The sequence below is a fragment of the Bidens hawaiensis genome, unplaced genomic scaffold (assembly GCF_021521415.1).
Source record: "Bidens hawaiensis isolate Kalapana, Puna unplaced genomic scaffold, B.hawaiensis_p1.1 tig00021325_1, whole genome shotgun sequence".
Classification (NCBI taxonomy): Eukaryota; Viridiplantae; Streptophyta; class Magnoliopsida; order Asterales; family Asteraceae; genus Bidens; species Bidens hawaiensis.
Window position 1 is genome coordinate 1 of NW_027493296.1, and position 12153 is coordinate 12153.

The following is a 12153-nucleotide window of genomic DNA, read 5'->3' on the forward strand; positions in this document are numbered from 1 at the left end:
GTTCAAGAGTTGTGTGGATTAATATTTGGTAATTCAAGGTTATTCCTTACGACTCAACTAATCTTAATTGGTACTTTATGTATAATACAAATGTTATTTTTTACTAAAATATCAAGGACAATTCACTTAATAATTTAAGGGATTGTCTCATCTTTAAAGTGAGTTAACTTATTTTTTTTATCATAAACCACTTCCTTACATAAATGATATTTTGAGTAAAATGGATCAAGAGTTATCTCTTTCTTTAATTATCATGGAATGACATGACTAACGATGTTATTCCCACATTTAATCGTCATAGCAAGCTCCAATTTGCATGTTTACTAATCAATTATTAAACCAAGTTAACAGGAGTTTAAACCAAGATGATACACTTTTATCTTTGATCTTCTTTCTATCTCTAAATATAAAAAGCCAAATATATTGTCTTTTAATTTTGATTTACGTTCTTTAAACTCATTTACCAAAACCGAAACCAAAACAAAACCCAAAACCAAATGATTTTCACTTTTGGTTAAATAAATACAACGATTTTAGTAGTAAAAATCAATAAGTGTGTTCGTGGATCAATATTTGGTTCTTACCTATACTTTACTACATATACGATAAGTGCACTTGTCTAGTTTTGTGTGGTTTAGTTAAGATAATAATCATTTTTATAAATTTAAAACTAGACATTGTGTGAATAAAACCTTTGATAACTCAACAACTTTTCTACTACCATATCACACACATCAGTGGATGCCGGATTAATCGAGTATCTAGACTTATGAGCTTCCTCTAAGATTCGGTCTCGAAGGTCTCAAATGGCGTGGAATCCACATACGACCAAAATCTGATTTTCACATCATAAATATTAGCTTCCAAATATCGGTGTAACCGAAGATTCGTTCCTTCTTCATCATGTTCTCTTCCTTTAGAACTTCTAACTATGCCTCGCAGATCTTGCTCATGAAATCCAAAGTAATAATTATTTATACGACTTAATTGTTACGATAACTTCTTCATCTATACGGCTTAGTACGTCAACGAACACATTAGCATTACCATGGTAGTACTTTATAATACAACCATAGTCTTTTATATTCTAGCCAACTTCTTTGTCTCATATTCATTTCCTTTTGTTCGAAGAAATACTTCAACTCTTATGATCAGTATAGATGGTACGCTTAGTACCATATAGGTTGTGACTCCAAATCTTAAGAGGCATGTACTACTGCTGCTAGCTCTAAGTCATGTGTTGGGTATGAAATTTCATGAACTTTTTGCTTTCTAGATGCATAAGTGATGCGTGGTGGGTGTAGTATGAAAAATGTGTTAATTTTTTCAAGACAAAATGGCAAAACAGATCCTTTATGTTTTCATGGTATTTCATAGTCGTCATTTGGAAAACTTAATGACTGAAATCATATTATGTGTTTCCAAAATGTTGCACGTTACGTCCTTTTCCACTAACACAGTTAGATTTTTTTGTTAACTCTGATCACATGACCTGCATGTGAGGGTAAATACATAATTTCATGGTCCAGCTCATTTCCCCCTTTTATAGCCCCCCCCCCCCCCCCGTCGTTTCATTCTCAGTTCCAATCCTTCATCTTCTTCACTTCATCGTCTTCTCCGGTTCATCGTCCTCTCCACGATCTCTTCCACGATCTTTGATTATACGTTTTCTCTTAAACTTATGTTTTCTCTAAATACTATTGGCTAAACAGAGTCTGTCACAGCCCAAATTAGCATAATTAAGTCTTCCGCTGCTAGGTTAAATTTTTTGGGGGTGACAATTGGCTGTCTGAGTTTGAGGTTCAGATAGTGTGTAAGAGTAAGTTATAAGGTTGAGATCTTTTGATGGTAGTACAGTGTCACACCCGACCAAGGCGGCGGAATATGCCGAGGTGCAACGGATTGCTCAAGAACGCGATGACACTATTAAAGTGATAATATTTACTTAACTTGTTTATTTCATTCAATAATCACAATATACATCATGTTCACAATAAAATACAAACAATTACGTTCACACAACATTCGTAAAGTATCCTAAAGGTATGATCTAAGTGATGAGTCTTCAATCTTCACAAGCAATCAAATAGTAAACATGTAGCATGCATAAAATAGATTTGATCAACACGAATGTTGGTGAGCAATACATTAGTTTTGACATATGTATATAATGAGGCAAAAATCACAGTTCATATGTGTAAATAGAATAATGCAACAACCATTGTAAATGTAGAGCAAATAAGTGTGGCTCTTTTCTATTTGGTAACAACCAAAATACTCGGAGAATGAGGATCCTTTCTACTTGGTAACAACTAACATACTCGGATACCCTATGCTACTTGCACAAGGCTAAGTAGTTAGGGGAGCGTATGATCATACTTATTGCGTTCCAACAACAACAAGTTCGTTCCACCAAAGTCATTTTTACATATAAACCACTTGGACATTTTTTAAGAGAAAACGTAAGTTTCATGTATAATACTACTCATTATCATGAGTTTATACCTCAGCCGTGTGCAACGTGGTGAAAAAGACAAAAAAAAAATTATTAATTAAAAAATTAGAAATTCCATTATCCTTCACAACCAGTTCGTTCCACCGAACATCGTTTGAAATTGGTTGTTGATTTTTTAAATATATATATATATTTAAAACTATTATTATCGTGTATTATTTGTATTATTATTACTTTATTTATATTATATTGTTTTATTACATAAATGTTGATTACCTTTTATATTCTTATCTACTTCTTTTCTTCTATCATGGATCAGTTTTCAAATATGCATACGAAACATGGTGATTATGAAAATTACCGGAATATCAACACTATGAAAACTCTTCATTTTTTCCAAACACTAGCCAATTTCCTTCCACTCAAAATCCCCAAATGTGACAAAATATTGAAAAACAATCACGAGGGTCCACTAAATGGGATGTTGCTAAAGACACCGCTTTAATGTCGACATTGTGTATGGCTATCGGTGATAAAATTCACGGAAGAAGAGAATATCATTGTGGACAGAAGTAAAGAAATACCAACATTTTATTTCATTAGTTCGTTATTTATGTTGGTACAGTTAAAATGTCATGGAACGCTCATGGGACGTCCAATTTCATTGTATTGATAATTCGTTATTTAGTTTGGACAGTTAAAATGCCATGTATCACTCATGGGTCGTCCAACTCACTTGTTTTAAATCGTTATTTATTTGGTACAATTAAAATGGCATGTAACGCTCATAGGTCATCCAACTCCATTACTTTTGTTTGTTAGTTTTTGTTGGGCCATTCAAATTGCCATGGAAAGCTCATGGGAGGCCAACATCCACAAGTATATTTCATTAGTTTATTGTAAAGCTAACTTAATCAACAAAAGCTTTAACTTTTAAACTGACCTCCTCTAGTTATCACGCATTAATCATTTTACTACATCAACTCATAAGTATCTATGCAATGTACCCCTTACCTTACAATCTTTTACTTTTATTCCTCATGATATCCCCCATTCATAAAAGAGAAGTTATTACAAACCAACTAACCTTCTATTATTTAAATGATTTCCTTAACTTATCCTTTACCTTATAGATCTTTATTTTTGATCCTCATAGAATGTCTTAACTAAGAAACCATCGTCGTCATCAACGTTCATCTGGTTCTCACGATCGCCGTCTGACTGCTAGAGAAGGAGTTTGTTGCTGCTATGCCCACAATCATCACCTAAATTCAAAGCCACAACTCCAATGGATCTGCTACTTTGGCCGCACCAAACAACTATGATTTCCATAACTTTTTGAGTAACAAACCCACTTCCTTTAATGGTAAGGAAAATGCCACCAAGTTACTGCAATGGTTTGAAAAGATAAAGAATGTGTTCATCCACTATGAATGTCCGGATGCCAAACGGACTAAGTTCGCCTCGAGCATGTTCGAGGATCGAGCTATCACATGGTGGAATACTTTGAAGGCTGATCAAGGTTCCGATTTGGTTGTAGCCATGCCTTGGGAGGACCTCATGGAGGCGATAAAGAAGGAGTTTTGTGCTAATCATGAGCTGCAAAGGTTTGAAGCCGAGTTTTGGGAGCTCAAGCAAGTTAGTGGGGATTACTCCACCAACTCTAACCGCTTCCGTGAAGTTAGCCTAATCGTACCGCACCTTGTAACCCCCGAGAACCGCGATATTCAGAAATGCATTCGCGGTTTACCAAACATTTTCCGTGATGTCGTGGTGAGTCGTGACCCCTTAACCATCGATGAGGCTATGAACCTAGCTGTTTTCCTCACCGGCAGTCATTTTAGGGATGGAACCTTGTCCCACAAGGATTCCAAGACTAGTGCCGACAAGACTGAAACCGACGCATCCTCTGATGCTAAAGCCGAACCCAAGCCTACTTCTAACAACAACAAGCGTAAATCCAACCATCAAAACTATGCTGTTAACCAACCCAATAACAAACTAATGTGCGCTCGCGGTGTGTTGTTAAAAATTTGGATTTAGTTTTCGCACAAGATCGTGTTTTAAATTTATAAAAGTGATTTATATTAAGACTAAACACACACAAAATAGGTAAGTGTACCTATCTTATATGTAGAATAGTATTGATTAGAACCAAGTATCTACCCGTGGACACAAATATTTCTAATAATAAATATTTGTTTTAACTTGATCGAAGAAGATAATCATTTTAGGGTTTATTTTTAAACTTTAATAGAATAACTAATATATATATATATATATATATAATATAGGTGAACAAGAAGAGAAAGTCTAAATGAGTAAATCAATTATATAAAGGTTACCATCTAAGATCAAGAATCCATTTCATTCTTCCTTGATGATCATAAGGTAAACATGTGATAAACTTGCCTTAATAATGTATGATAGAATAGCCCCTCATTTCTAAGTGAACATATTCTATGACATAAAAGAAAGTAATATGCATATTTTCACGTCCACCCATGCTTAATTTCATGTCTACCACGAGAATGTCAATTTAAGTAAGCAAGTAGTTTAGTAAATTATAGAGATTAGGATTGACATCGATTTCTCAAATACCAATTCTAACAACTTCGGGCGGTTGTAGTTTAGTTACACAACCTCCCTTGGTTGATTTAAGTAGGTTATAATTACACATTCCTTTAACATATGATTTCATTAACTAGTATGATAACCTAAGAATCATGTTAATAATGTTATTTCAGAATTACCAAAACTAGAGAAATAGATCATAGCTTATATCTCATCATTTCTAAGTACAATATAAGGATCCATGTTTTACCTTAAATGAGCTATCAAGATATTCTTTTTACCATTTCTAGACTCCAAACATGAGTGAATTATGAATGATTGTTAATCATCAACCTTGATTTTTTTAGTTAAAGTGATAAAACATTTTTCATCAAAGGATAATTGCAAAATAACAATGTACTTTACAAAAACTAAATCACATATTTAATAATCGTCAAGTAAAACAAAGCTTTTTCATAGAAATTAGATGGTAAATGGAGTTTAGCTCATAATGAGCATGGTTATGAACATCAAAAGAGATGAAGATGACAAACACATGATTAAACTAGAACAATCTAATCAAATATGGATGAATCTTCCTTCTTTAATGATGATGGATGACGATGAATGATGATGATGATGACTTCCAAGCCTCCAAACTCTCCACAAGATCTTTAATATGAGTGTAATGTGGGTGTTTTTATAAGTAAATCCGTATAGAGTTCTTCTTCAAGCATCCCAAATGAATGCAGCATGTTCCACTAATTATAGACTGTCTGGGAGACCAGGCACAGCCCCGTGCTCTATGAGGCATGCCCCCGTGTCCAGCCGTCCACTCGCATTTAATGCTCTGTCAGATCGTGCATGCTAACTCACCACGGGGGCGTGCTTCATGAGGCATGACCCAATGTTTTTGTGTGACAATCGTCAATTTCAGGTTAACTCCGTTAACTCAACTCCGTCAATTCAAACTTAAAGATCATTGAATCTATAACGCACACCTCATTACATTTAAACTAGGGTTTAAATGACGCTTGACACTTACTACATGTGTAGTCTTTCGGGAATTGCACCGAAACGCAAACGAATTGACGCAAACCATTGGTGAATAAACGAAAAACGTCAAAACAATAATTATATGATAATTATGTGTTAGACTTATGTGTTATGTGATAATATTGTTTAAAACGTTAACTCAAGATGCAAACAACTTAGATTAAGCTAGAAAAATAATGTTTAGAAGTGGAGGGGCCTTGATGTAACTTATTATTATTAATAATATAAATCAAAAACCCTAATCTCTTTCCCTTTCTCTCTCAAAAACCCGACGGCACCTCACCCCCTCCCCTCTTGCGATCGGCGGCCATACATCACCACCATACCACCCTTGTTTGATCTTGGTTTTCACAATTGAAGCATCCTACACTCGTTTCTAAGCACCTCCCGCGTTTCTCTTGGTTATCTCTGCGTTTTTAAGGTATATATATGAAACCCTAACTATTGAATATCATATATTAAGTGTTTTATGATAGATTATGGCTAGAGGATGATTAATTATGTGTTAGTGATTGATATTGATAGTCATATGTGATTTTGAACGGTGAAAGATTGATGAATCATTAATTTTTTGTAAACCCTAAAGGGTTACTACTGATTTTTATGATTAATAATGTTTATTGCGTGTTTTGAGTTATGTCATATGCTTAGGATGCATGTTAGATGATTGTTTATGCTTGCTGAGTTTGACAGCAGTGATTGTTAAAATTGAACGGTGTGTAACTTGTTGAGTATATAAGCAAACTGAGCTAATTATAAGTCTACAAGGTAGTACTCTGAGTCTAGTTTTCAGAAAGTCCAACCACGCCTAATTTGGAGGTGTTTTGGTTGGTCAAACGATTTAAATGCGATTAAAGGTCAAAACTGGTACTGGACAGATTGTAAGTTATGATTAGACAACTGTAACTAAATGTTAATGTAAGAATTGGTTGAGATTATTGATACTACAGTAAACTAGGTTGAGTCTAGTTTCTAAAGAATATAAATTTGCAATTTTTGGACCTAGCTCATCGCCATGGGGAGCCCCTGTCTTATTTGTCAGAAAGAAGGACGGGACTTTCCGCATGTGCATCGACTACCGGGAGTTGAACAAGGTGACGGTCAAGAACCATTATCCTTTACCCCGAATTGATGATCTGTTTGACCGGCTCCAAGGATCGAGTTATTACTCGAAGATCGATTTGCGATCTGGTTACCATCAACTAAGAGTGCGCGAAGAAGATATTTCAAAGACGGCTTTCAGAACACGGTATGGTCACTACGAGTTTTCGGTTATGCCTTTTGGACTAACCAACGCACCAGCCGTATTTATGGATCTCATTAATCGAGTATGCAAGGCGTACCTCGACAAGTTTGTGATTGTTTTCATTGATGATATTCTCGTCTACTCCAAGAACGAAGCTGACCATGAAGAACACTTAAGGGTAATTCTGGAATTATTGAAGAAGGAACAACTGTATGCTAAACTCTCGAAATGTGAGTTTTGGCTTCGCGAGGTTCACTTTTTAGGACATGTGATCAACGAGAATGGTATCCATGTCGATCCCGGTAAGGTAGAGGCCATCAAAAACTGGGAAGCACCTAAGACTCCGACTGAGGTGCGGCAATTCCTAGGACTGGCCGGCTACTACCGGCGTTTCATTGAAGGATTTTCAAAGATTGCTCAACCCCTCACCGCTTTGACTCACAAAGGCACTAAGTACAATTGTGGTGACGCGCAAGAATCCGCTTTTCAACTGTTGAAAACCAAGCTCTGTAGCGCCCCTATTCTAGCCCTCCCCGAGGGAACAGAGAATTTTGAGGTACATTATGACGCATCGATACAAGGTCTCGGTTGTGTGCTGATGCAACTCGAGAAGGTTATAGCTTATGCCTCTCGACAACTACGGGTTCACGAGAAGAACTACACGACCCATGATTTGGAACTCGGAGCTGTGGTGTTTGCCCTTAAGATATGGAGGCATTACTTGTACGGTACCAAGTTTACCATTTACACCGACCACAAGAGTCTCCAACATATCTACGATCAGAAGGAGCTGAACATGCGACAACGTCGTTGGGTCGAGCTGCTTAAGGATTATGATTGTGCCATCAAGTACCACCCTGGCAAGGCCAATGTAGTGACCGACGCTCTCAGCAGAAAAGAAACAGATAAACCCAGACGAGTGCGAGCATTGCAACTCACGATTCATGCCAGCTTACCCGATCAGATTCGCGATGCGCAACTCGAAGCTTTGAAGGATGAAAATCTTCCATCAGAACTCATGCGGGGCATGAACAAACAACTTGAAACCAAATTGGACGAGGTCCAATATTTTGAGAACCGGATTTGGGTTCCACGATACGGAGAGTTGAGAACTCTAGTGATGGACGAAGCCCACAAGTCCCGATATTCTATCCACCCTGGCTCAGATAAAATGTACCATGACTTAAAGGCACTTTACTGGTGGCCGAACATGAAAGCCGACATTGCCACCTACGTGAGCAAATGCTTGACTTGTGCCAGAGTCAAAAATAGAATACCAGAAACCATCTGGCCTACTACAACAACCGGAACTCCCAATGTGGAAGTGGGAGCACATCTCAATGGATTTTATCACAGGTTTACCTAAGACACCGACGGGATGCGATACCATCTGGGTGATTGTTGACCGGTTGACTAAGTCTGCACACTTCTTAGCGATTAAGGAATCGGACAAAATGGAAAGATTGACTCGCGTCTACTTGAAAGAAGTGGTGTCTAGACACGGAGTGCCTGTCTCAATCATTTCTGATCGAGATTCTCGTTTCACTTCGCACTTTTGGAAGTCACTACAAAGCGCACTAGGCACACGTCTTGATATGAGCACAGCCTACCATCCTCAGACGGATGGGCAAAGTGAACGAACTATTCAGACCTTGGAGGATATGTTGCGTGCATGTGTGTTGGATTTCGGAAAAAGTTGGGAACCTCACTTACCTTTGGTAGAGTTTTCATATAATAACAGCTACCATGCAAGTATTAAAGCAGCGCCGTTTGAAGCGCTGTACGGACGGAAGTGTCGATCACCACTCTGCTGGGCAGAGGTGGGTGACAGCCAAATCACTGGTCCAGAACTGGTACTCAAAACTTCGGAAAAGATTGTACAAATCCGAAATCGCAAGGCAGCAGCACGAGATCGCCAAAAGAGTTACGCCGACAAGCGCCGAAAGCCTCTCGAATTTCAAGTAAATGACCAAGTGTTACTTAAAGTCTCACCTTGGAAAGGTGTGGTTCGCTTTGGTAAGCGAAACAAACTCAACCCACGATATGTTGGTCCTTACCGGATAACTGAGCGCATTGGTCCGGTGGCGTACCGACTGGACCTACCAACGGAACTCAGTAGCGTACACAATGTATTCCACGTATCCAATTCGAAGAAATGCCTATCTGATGAAACCCAAGTAGTCCCTTTGGAGGAACTGCAAGTTGATGAACAGTTACGTTTCATTGAGGAACCAGTCGAGGTTTTGGATTGGGAAACCAAAACGCTCAAGCACAGCAAAATTCCAATCGTTAAGGTTCGTTGGAACTCGAGACGTGGACCGGAGTTCACGTGGGAACGCGAGGATCAAACGACGAAAAAGTATCCTCACCTTTTTGAAGGGCTGACTAAACACAGAAAACCGCGAAACCCGGCAAATCGTCAGAAATCACCAGAGGTACGAATTAAATTTCGGGACGAAATTTATTTCTACTAGGGGATGATATGATAAACTGAAAATTTTTCTTACTTTTTCAGACACTCATCACGACTTGACTCAAATTTTCGGGACAAAAATTCTTTAACATGGGAATGATGTGACAATCGTCAATTTCAGGTTAACTCCGTTAACTCAACTCCGTCAATTCAAACTTAAAGATCATTGAATCTATAACGCACACCTCATTACATTTAAACTAGGGTTTAAATGACGCTTGACACTTACTACATGTGTAGTCTTTCGGGAATTGCACCGAAACGCAAACGAATTGACGCAAACCATTGGTGAATAAACGAAAAACGTCAAAACAATAATTATATGATAATTATGTGTTAGACTTATGTGTTATGTGATAATATTGTTTAAAACGTTAACTCAAGATGCAAACAACTTAGATTAAGCTAGAAAAATAATGTTTAGAAGTGGAGGGGCCTTGATGTAACTTATTATTATTAATAATATAAATCTAAAACCCTAATCTCTTTCCCTTTCTCTCTCAAAAACCCGACGGCACCTCACCCCCTCCCCTCTTGCGATCGGCGGCCATACATCACCACCATACCACCCTTGTTTGATCTTGGTTTTCACAATTGAAGCATCCTACACTCGTTTCTAAGCACCTCCCGCGTTTCTCTTGGTTATCTCTGCGTTTTTAAGGTATATATATGAAACCCTAACTATTGAATATCATATATTAAGTGTTTTATGATTGATTATGGCTAGAGGATGATTAATTATGTGTTAGTGATTGATATTGATAGTCATATGTGATTTTGAACGGTGAAAGATTGATGAATCATTAATTGTTTGTAAACCCTAAAGGTTACTACTGATTTTTATGATTAATAATGTTTATTGCGTGTTTTGAGTTATGTCATATGCTTAGGATGCATGTTAGATGATTGTTTATGCTTGCTGAGTTTGACAGCAGTGATTGTTAAAATTGAACGGTGTGTAACTTGTTGAGTATATAAGCAAACTGAGCTAATTATGAGTCTACAAGGTAGTACTCTGAGTCTAGTTTTCAGAAAGTCCAACCACGCCTAATTTGGAGGTGTTTTGGTTGGTCAAACAATTTAAATGCGATTAAAGGTCAAAACTGGTACTGGACAGATTGTAAGTTATGATTAGACAACTGTAACTAAATGTTAATGTAAGAATTGTTGAGATTATTGATACTACAGTAAACTAGGTTGAGTCTAGTTTCTAAAGAATATAAATTTGCAATTTTTGGACGTGAAAAAGTTAACCTTTATGATTTTACAAAAAAGTTGTGCAAAGCTGAATTGTTAGACCTGCTGTTAGGTTGTTTTGTAAATATCATATCTCATGAACTACGAGACCAATTGGGTTGGTTCCACTTCTGGAAGTTGACTTGTTGAGTTAGAAACCTAACCCAAGTGGTCTTGCATCTGTTGGATTTTTCATTTAACAGGAATTTCAAATAACATTCTGTTGCGCATGAATTTGACTGTTATGAGTTTGCTGTAATGTTTTGATCATTGTGAGAAACCTATGTGGAGTAAAAATAAAATAAAACATGTTCTGGAAACCTAATACATGTATGCTTTTGTGATGATTTTTGATGAATTAATTGAGATGCTATGATCGGTGGAATAGTATATCTTTCAAGTAGAATTCTGTCTCGGTAAAGTTAACTGCCGAACTTTGTGAAAATGCATGAAAAGTGCTAGTTGCTAGTTAATTGTTATGTTTTGACCAAATTGCCCCTGCGGGGAATACTTGCTAAATAAGTGTGGTATTTTGACCAAATTGCCCCTGCGGGGAATAGTTGCTAGTGATATACGTTATTAATACATGACACGTAAATAATTGTTCACACACGTATCGTATCACAAATGTACTCGTAAAGTCACACACGATTCACAAACAAACACGAAACGTATCTTGTGATTAGGAATTATACGCCGGGTCTAGAGACTCGATATTAGTTCCGATAATTAGAAAATCTCCTTGTTGTTTTAGAACGCTAGAGAGAGTTTTCTGTGACGCGCATCACTTGGTGATTTATTTTGGGAATTCTTCGCAAACAGTGAGTTTCACTTTCCCCTTTTAAACTTTTTAAACGCTTTTCACTTGGGGGAGATAACATACTCCGAAAACGCATTTAAGATTTTGTTAATATGGATTATATATCAATTGTAAAGACTAAGTGGCAAACGCGTTAACTAAAGTTCTTCATTCACATCGAACCGTTTAATATTAGATAATAGCGAGTCATTGTTGAGTAGTACTACTGGGTTTGACAAACCCCACCCAACGCTAAACTCGACTGGAGGTCGAGTGGGTGTAATCTTGGCTAAACACATACCATGGTCTGGATGACCTGGTGGCAAGGCAATTGA